The sequence below is a fragment of the Gigantopelta aegis genome, unplaced genomic scaffold (genome assembly GCF_016097555.1).
Source record: "Gigantopelta aegis isolate Gae_Host unplaced genomic scaffold, Gae_host_genome ctg4034_pilon_pilon, whole genome shotgun sequence".
Taxonomy (NCBI): Eukaryota; Metazoa; Mollusca; class Gastropoda; order Neomphalida; family Peltospiridae; genus Gigantopelta; species Gigantopelta aegis.
The window spans coordinates 47,146-57,269 of NW_024533643.1; the positions used below are offsets into that span (position 1 = coordinate 47,146).

The following is a 10,124-nucleotide window of genomic DNA, read 5'->3' on the forward strand; positions in this document are numbered from 1 at the left end:
TTTTCATATAACAGTACTATATATTAGAATGCCCCTAGATAATTGAACAATCAAAACTATTTGTAAAGTAGTACAGTAAGTTTGGCAACCTGTGTGTACCCCTGCTACTCTTGTCTACCTGATATTGCTATGGCAACTACTACTAATAAATAATCATATGAAACCCTGTATAACCTTTGCAAGTACTAATGATAACAATACTATTGGTGAATGACAACACAAGTAAATATAATATTATAATGACATATGAGACTGATAATGATGATTACAATATTCCTTCTCAGGATTATAGGGGCTACAAGAAGCATTGGCAATGCCTGGATCTGGTGTTGCTTGTAATTATTCAGCAACTACTGTCACAAGACTTCGTCATCTCCAAAAACATTCGAATATCTCCAAATCCTTTCAAGGAGGTCACGCTCTGTTCACTTTCCCTATCTCTTCCTATCAAATGTCCTGGTGCTCCTCAGAAGATCATGTGGTATATAGCTGATGAGTTACTTCAGAAAGGTGAGCATTATACTCTAATATTTGTTTACATTTTTGTATCATTTACTTTAGAGTGGTGTTCGAGATAGACTACCATAACCATATAACTCTGCTATTGGAGTGATTTTTGGTGTGAAGAAGTATGCAGAAAGATTATGAAGGTATTGTAACACAAACAATAGTAATTAAATAAACTTCATTTTTGGTTGTTGAACGTAAAGATATTCAAGTGAATTTTCAGCACAATCTTATTGAGGTAGCTTACCAGAGAAGGAAAAAAAGGAAGCTATCTTTTGCTCTTTTAAAGGAAGGACATGAAGGAGAAACAAAAACATTTCCAGTTAGTAATTATTACTTAAATATACCACTCTTAAAAAGTATGATTTTCTGCATGGCCACGCCTCCTATGGGTCCACTGGATGTTATGAAAAGGAGTCCATTAGTAGATGAAGGTGGCTGGGTCAATGTTAACCAACAAACTTTACAAAACACAAGACGTATGGTAAAGCATAATTAGTATTGTTTGTTATGCAGAGTAATTATCGTCTGGCATTGTCGACCCTTTGTTAAGAGAGGAAGGGTCTGGGGACAAGTGCATATAGGATTTGTACAGCAGGAGTGTGGATGTGGGTAGAGCATTCTTAAAACCTGAGTATGTGTTAAGAGTGAAAAATGGAAAATGGCTGTTGTGATATACATTGGATGTGGTGATGATCTTTCAAATAGAAGCATAGACTGTCTTTTTACTAAACTAGTGTTGCCTCTCATGTCGCATGCTGCTTTAAGAGTAGAGGTTTGAAGCAGCTTCAATGACTTTAGAGCCATCGTCAACTCACTACGAGTAGATGTTAAGTAAAAAGGAATAAGTTCGTAAGTGTCACAAGGTATCTCTGTGGCCTGTAAGATGATTGCAGTCTATATGTGTCCTATATGTGCTTGTCTCCAGACCCTTTCTCTCTTACTAAAGGGTCAGCAACACTAGACTAGAGTAATTATGATAGTCCTGTTTTATAGGGAATGTGTTTGGTATTGGTGACTTACTAATGTACTACAAGCAAAACTGCTGCTGCCTGTGCTGCTGAGTCAGCGGTCTTAAAAAGAACTTATTTAAAGTAATGAAAGGGGATACCTCCTATATCTCAGGGTACATTGATAGTACATATTGTACAGTAACAATTATTATATGTGTTTCAGTATGATGGATATACTTCATGTCCACTAGTAATGGCTATGATAAATGTATTTTAGCAGAATTTGATTTTAATGGAGTACCATTGGAAACCATTTCCAATGATCAAGGGAAAGTAAGAAAAATCTAATACATAGAAACAGAATTTAGACATCACTGATTGATTACTTACTACCTTTTAATTATAGTGTGCCATTTGTTTGCAAAATTGTTTAGGTATTGAGACATACTGCAATATCTCAATACAATATCAACCCATTCAATTCAATATACAATTGATCAATCCAATATTTGACCCAATCAATTCAATATTGAAATGATTGATTCAATATTGGATTGATTGATTCTATATGAATGACAGGGTTGATATTTTTATTGAGATATTTTAGTATGTCTCGATGCCTAATTCACCTTGGTGATGTGATTGAAAACAATTTTTGAATTTGAATGGGTTGTATTTTATGAGATATTCATCATAGCTATGTCTCGACCTGCCGAAACAAATTTGCGAACAAATGGCACACCATATTTAAAGGAGTCCATGTATGAGATACTCAATATTTTTGTGTTAGGAAAGATATACAATGTACATTTTAAAGGCTGATATAATGCCAGAGATATATTGGCACGGACTCATAAGTAAGTAATGTGTCACATGACTATCACATGATAGATAGTGTTATAGGGGTTTATGGAGAGGTCCTAAAAACAATGAGGAAAACGATGAGACTTGGTTTTGGCAAATAAAAAAGTTGAGACTGTACATCAATTTTATTGGTATATTCTAAAATATACTTACAGCTGTCACAATTATAAGTTATTTAGTTTTGGGGGGATGTGTTTTCTACAATATTAATAACTTTTTTGTTAAGTATGGTGTCATGTTAAATCTACTGTTGAGCTCTCTCTAGTAGCAGGTCAAGCCACTCACTATGAGGTTTCTTTGTTAATAATGTTTTTTGTGAATTGTGTGTGTGTGTGCGTTGGTAGTTTAGAAAGAGTTTAGTAGAACTGATTGGAAACTCTTAACTTGACCCACACCCCATTACATTTATTAAACCTAATGACAGGAAGCTCCCCTTTCAGTAAACACACTTTCAACACCTTATCTCTTTATGACATTTTTAGTTTTATTAATATCGTTCAAGTGGTCAAACAGTAAAGACTGTGTTGATTCTATAAAACTATTTTGTATTTAATGAAGCTGGTTATCCATAATGATATCTGTACAAAGTTGGTAGGTAGGGTTTAGAGTTCTCATCCTGTGGGGTGGTTCTTGACTATGATGACATCATGACATGGACACATAGTGATGTCATCATATATGATGATATCATCTTAAATCATACATTCGCACTACCATATTAACACTGACACTACTGATGTCATCATCATAGTACAAGATATCATCATATAATTATAAGTATACAAAGAAGCACCCTGTATGGTGTGTCAACTTCCAATTGGTAGGTGGGGGTTATAATCTCATCCTGTGGTATATCAACTCTAATTGGTGGGTGGGATTTACAGTTTCATCTGTGTTGTGGTGCAAATATTTGGGAATGTTGTTAACAAACAAAGTCACAATAGATGATGTGAAAAAAATATTAATTTTACTTGGTTTTATAATCTGTTATTTAGAGCTAACATAGATTTGTTAAACCAGTTTTTTTGTCTAGTATGGTTAAATTTTATTATGTAGATGTAACTGATTTCTTCATTAATGCTAACATGTTGAATGAATCTCATTATGGAAAGATGTGTATTCATTGGATGAATGGAATGGAAAAAAGGTGGGTGTGGCCCATTATCATTACATGATTATGATGTCATTCTTTAGATTAATCTGAATGGTTTAGAGGAGTGGGTTCAAAGAGAATGTCCTAGTCCTATATGATGTTGCTCAGTATCTCAAAACAAGCATCAAATGAATAAGCAACATTGTTGTTATATATCATGTTAATATAAGTATGGAGACGAGGATATGTCATTACCCTTTAGGTAATTCAAACAATGTCTTATGACAATATACAATAAATATTATTGTACATTTGAACTGGAGAGACTATTCCAAAGAGTGCTATAACCTCTAGATATTTTAAACATTGTCAACTTGTGTGACAACGACAATGTACAATTGATAGCCAGAGGCTTATAAGATTAGTGGGGGAAATTAGACTAACATACTGTAGCTTCAGGCATTCAAATAAAGTGACAATGTATAATCATAGCCAAAGGCTTATAAGATTAGTGGGAAATTAGATACTACTGTAGCTTCTAGGCATTCAAATAAAATGACCATGTATAATCCAGGCTTATAAGATTAGGGGGAAATTAGACTACATACTGTAGCTTCAGGCATTCAAATAAAGTGACAATGTATAATCCATAGCCAGAGGCTTATAAGATTAGGTGGGGAAATAGACTACACTGCTGCTTCTAGGCATTAAATAAAGTGTCTATTTTTATGCTCATCAAAGGAGACATATTGTGGTCAATCAGGTCATTATGGTAAAGGAAGCACACACTGACACTTAATATACTGTCCCTTTAATCTTTATAAGTCACTTGTTTTGAACAACCCAGTCTTCTCTCACAAACTACAATGGATTCTGGACAAAAAACATTATATAGTAAAGAAATATACAGTAAAATGATGTCATTAGGTTTTCAGAGTGTAACAAACACTTGGAACATTATCCTTCTTTGTAGATGTCATTTGTTATGAACAGAAAGCGGTCATACTCACCAACCTGGCTCGCCCACTAATGATCAATGAACCCTTCTTACTCATCAACAGAGGTCACTGAAACTATACTAACACAACTTAACTTTTATAAATCAAATTTTATATTAACTTATTCAAAGCAATTTATAAAATAAATATAAACAGCATGCTTGATATGTGACAAAGACAGTTTGATTGGTCAGTCATAGCGTCCTAAACATCTAATAATGTTGAAACATAAAAATTAGAATCCCGCCATGTTTAAAAAATTCCAGCTCAACATCAGTATCAAATCGAGCTTTAGTTTTGAAATTTCGACCATCAGGACAAACTAAAATAAAATGTTCTTATAAATATAGTCTACATATTTACTACTTCATATATACAAGATCATTCTATTGGGCATATATGTTATACCAGGAAATTTTCGAGTCATAAAATTTTTGTAAATACTCTAAAATTTTTATTTAACAAATAATATTTGAAAAATATTTCAGAGTACTCCACTCCCATTATTAAGTAACTTCACAAACAGTAATTTATGAACCCCACTCTACATTATATAATTTGCAAAAACATTCTATGTGAAAATTTCCCAGCATATGGTAATCACAACAGAAATCTTGAGCAAGTCTTAATGCCTCATTTATAAGTATGTGATACACTTACTTGAATATTTATAGTTGACCAAGGTTGTAGTGATGATGGTAATTGTATAGTATATCTTCTTTAACCAGTTAATCCCCAGACTCTCAGCAGTCTCACCAGGTAAGAAATTGTAAGGGATAATTCCCATCCAACTAAGTTTACTGCGATGGATTCTCATAGATATAGCTCTCAGCAATGATTAGCTTGAATACCCTAGAGTATAATTATATGAATTAGTTGTATTAACACTATAAAAAACTTAGTATATGAAATGGCTTATAAGTGTAATGTAATGCCATCATTGTACTAAAGATTGGCTTACAACTTTTGGTTACACTCCCAAGCATGCCAAGGTCCTTTTGCTGCCCAATCTCGTGACGAACCACTCCATAAATCCTTACCAGCTAATAAAATGAGGAGAAATGACCTCTTGACGATAACGTTCAGCAGCATCAAATACATCCATCTGTGGGTGTGAGAGAGAGAGAGAGGGGGGAGGGGGAGAGGGAGAGGGAGAGAGAGAGGGAAAGGGAAAAGGAGATAGAGTGAGTGACAAAGATTTGTTTAATAGATATACTCACTTGTTCATTGAATAGAAAATGGCAAGTTTAGGTCCAGCTTTACCAATAAATTTATTGAATAATCTGATGTTAGCAAAAGTCCCTCGAGCCATTAATCATCATTACCACGTCGAGAACCATATGAATTAAACTCTCAGGATTCAGTCTAGAACAAACAATATTACAAGTTTAAAAAGGCAGCAGCACACCTAGCCCTCGTTTACCAAGGTAACGAGCAGCAGGAGAGTTCCTAGCGATGCTACCAGCTGGACTAATGTGATCAGTAGTGGACACTATATCCAAGAAAAAGTAAAACTGTGCATCATTAATGGATGGTACAGGTGGAAGACCTCTAGTCTAAATACAAGAATAAAATGACTACACTTTTAATAATTTATTATCTACCATCTTTTCAAGGAATGGTGGTTTCTTAATATAAGTGCTAGCACTGTCCCAAGGATATAGTAAAGATTGAGGTGCTTCTAAGCTGTTCCATCGAGGAATTTCCTTTCAGGACTTTGGAATACACTTGTTGGAAACATGGCAGGAAGAATGTAACGTCGTTCAATCTCTGTATCTTTGTCTTGTTGGCCAAATATCACGTAGAAAATACCGGTTGTCCAATGGAGTCTTTACCTACAAGATATCAGAAATAATTTTACTTATTTATTTGTCCATTTTGCATTTTATTCATCCATTTTATCCAATATTCATTTGTTTGTCTATTGATCTTTCAATTTGTCCATGCCTCATCTATCTGTCCATTCAAGCTTACCAATTGGTTCATTCTCAAAGTCAAAATGGACACAGTACCAGCAATAGCTATGCTATCATAACAGTGGTGATGCCAAATAATTGGCAGCTGTATGAGGATTAATACGACCTTCAAAATTACGATTTCCTGATAGTACACCACAAGCTACAAGTTCACCCTATACATTAGGAAGAAAGAAGGCCTGAAAGTAAATAAGATTTACTATATGATACCTTTTCAATAGCTCCTATTACTTTTCATGTAGGGGTCCACTATTACCAATACATGTCATACAACCATATCCCACTATATTAAACCTAGGAGAGAGAGAGAGAGAGAGAGAGAGAGAGAGAGAGAGAGAGAGAGAGTTAGTATGTTTCAAAAAACATAGTCTTACTGCTTAGTGTTTACGTATACACAGAGGACATATAGTCTGGTTTAAATTAAGTGGCATACCCTAACTCTTCCAAATAAGGAATAACACCAGATTCCCTTAAGTAGTATGTGACAACACCACTTCTGGTGGACATACTTGTCTTGATGTAAGGAGCACAGAGAGACCTTCTCAACGCTCTCCTTGGTTGGCTAGAAGACCAGCTCCTAAACATAACTGAGGGGTTACTGGTATTAGTACAACTAGTCACTGCTGATATAACAACTGAACCTAAATGCAAAAACAGAGATAGGAATAGCCATGATATAAATATTCTTACCATGAGTGGAGTTCATATTGTTTCCTTCATAAGTAAAGGGACTCTAGTATTTTGTTTGTTAGCAGGAATGGCAAATCCTTTAAAACCCACCTGTATAAGATTGATTACAATGGGCGTGGTATGACTTGTATCAAACTCCACCTACTTTATTATTAAGACAATCTTGAAAGTCTATTTTTCATGTCAGTGGACTGATACTCTGTCATGAGGTCTTTTAGGACCACTCATTGTGGTACAATAGTACTCAAATCTAATTCAACAACCTATAAAATAAATTAACACAAAATAAAACAAAAATACACAGTCATGTCAGCACAATTAGTGGAAAGAGCTGGAAGCCATTGACAATGGGTATGGTTTACTCTCTACACAAACTATGCCCACATCTAGTTCCCAGTAACTGCTGACACATGCTACCATGTGACTATGGAATGTCTGTGGTTAAGAGTTTATGACCAACATTCAGGCTCATTACTTTAAGGCAGGCCTCAACCTCAGACAAGCAGCAGGTATTGCGTCATCACTTGGAAAAGGTGAAACAAACAAAACTTAAATATATTCATACTTGTGGCTAAGGACTACTACTGTTACCATGGCAACACAACTGACCTCAGAGTATATAGGATCTTCGTTTGGATGTAATAATTCTGACATCCTACAGCTTGTAAATAAGATTTGATGTAAGCTATTGATGGGAATCTCGAGCTGTTGATGAAGATATTTAATACTCATTTCATCAATGGGAAAAACCCTATAGTAGCTCCATATTCAGGACACATATTACTAATAGTTGCCCCTAGAAATAAAGGACATTATTATATATCATTTACCTATTCCAGTACTAACCTATCAGCAATAGATAAATGACTAACACTAAGGTCCAAAAAATTCCACAAATTTACCAACTACACACCAAGTGTCGTAAATTCTAAGTTATAGACTAAAAAATAAAATTAGTTCCAAAAAATGACATTACTTTAGTAATAGTTAATACAACATTGTAGATGTTGCAATGAATCTATTTCTCCTGTTAACTTAGTATCCTACTACTTTAGGTAATACCATATGATATTGTTTGACTAACATCACAGCTTCAGCTTCAATACCGCCCACACCTAATTAGGATGAACATCTGATGCAATGTCTAATGCTGACTCACCCCAGCCGCAACAATACCAAGTCCATTTATCATGTGTGGGTATGGGAATCAGTCCCAACAACACTGTCTGGATATAGTATCTGATCTTTTTGAAACACCACACGACCCCAAAAATTCTAAATTTATCTACAAGATAAATATAATTTATAGGGACATATAACAAGAGTGTATTACCCTTCTAACCTGATGAAACTATTCCAGAAACCTGGAGGGGAATATCAACCATATTAGAGAATGCCTTTGTCCCACTATACACAGAATCAGTTAAGACTTAAGAATGCTAAAATTAAGGTATGCTGACCTTGAAGAAATGAAAACGTTTCTTTGTTTCTCAAAACTCAATTCTTGATTCTTTTCTAAAGCATCTGTGAGCGATGAAAGTCCACCTAATAACAAATAATTTTAGCAACTGGTTTAACCTGTTTACCTGTACACTATGATCAAGGACTAGATCAGCGGGACAAACTGGATTGATTAGGATGGAATCACCTCCTAATTTCTTCATAGCATCTCCATAGCAGCAAAGTCAACAACAGCTGGCGCGCCTTAGAAATTAAACAAGATAATCTTAATTAGGTGGTAGCAAGTTAACATTAAGTCATATTTCTTAAATAATCAACTTTGTTGCCAAGTTAACACGCCCTATTACATAAGGTAATAATACATGATAAGAAGCTATCTCAAGACTATCATTATCAAGGGCTTTCAACAGTCCCATTATCCACAACAAAAGTACATGGTTAGGGGTTTGGTAGGGTGATACCCATAAATATACCATACCACTTACAAGTTGTTATAAGAATATCACATACGTAAGTCTAGAAGTAGAACCGAGAGTTTAAAAGTATCCAACAGCTTTATCTGGTTGTCCGCCAGTTCAAAATTTTATCAAAATCTGTTTGTCTTTATTGGGAACTGAAGTTTTTTTTTTCACCATTCCTACAGCTGAGCCAATAGAACTCGTATAGAGTATGGTAGTGACTCGTCATATGTCGTAAAATATAAAGTCAACTGGCTTCATAGAACTACCCATATTGTTGCCTAAATTTTTCAAGTCATACTTTATCCTTGTTACCTTAAAGTCTATCTCTCACTAATTGGGGCAACGGACTCTCTAAGGTAAAAATTGTAAATAAAAAAAAAGTAGGGCCATCCCCTTTGCCATTTTTCCAATTAAATTAGGCCATTGGTCAATAAGAAAATTTAGATCACGTTAAATTAGTTATAAAATAAAATTTTTTTATAATTTTGTTTAAATACAAAAAATAAGTGTCAAATCTAAAACTTTTCTATTTAATAATTGCTTCTGATCTAAAGTTTCTCCATTTTAAAAATATCCAAGAAGTAGTCGAACTATAGTTTTATCAAGGTCGTCTGTTAAGCCTTAGGGGGCTAAACCAAATCCGGACAATCAGTCCATTATTATTTTTGTGACCTATGGGAATCAAACCAATCAAATTACTGTTAGGAGATCCAATTTGAGTCGTATTCCTTGTTATAGGTTGGAAACTTCTGACACTTGGAAATCTTGAAGAAATTGTGGTTATTATTGAGGAGGATAGGGTTGTAACTAAATTGTAAGTTTTTCTTTTTGCTTTTTCCTTTTCCAAACTCTTGTTACCCGTACATTTTTGTCATGGCCCAACAAAATTAAAACTATTCATAGTGCGGCAAATACCAAAGGAAACCTTGGGAAAACATGGCTGCGTTGGTTTACTTGGAAAAGGCTAGTTCTGGAAAACAATTGGTTAGAGAAGTGGAAATTTCCTCCAGAATATGGGTAGTGGCCCCTTCCTCCGATTGTTAGTGACACTTTAATTACGGTGTCATACTTAGAAGTTAAAAGAGTATAAAAAAAAGAATGGCTAAGTAGGTTATTCCCTA

At 34.6% G+C, this 10,124-nt stretch overlaps 1 pseudogene; it reads right to left on the reverse strand.

The window, feature by feature from the left end:
• Positions 1–5,372: 5,372 nt before the first annotated feature.
• On the reverse strand, positions 5,373–8,834 carry LOC121392530 (annotated as a pseudogene).
• Between the last annotated feature and the right edge of the window lie 1,290 nt (positions 8,835–10,124).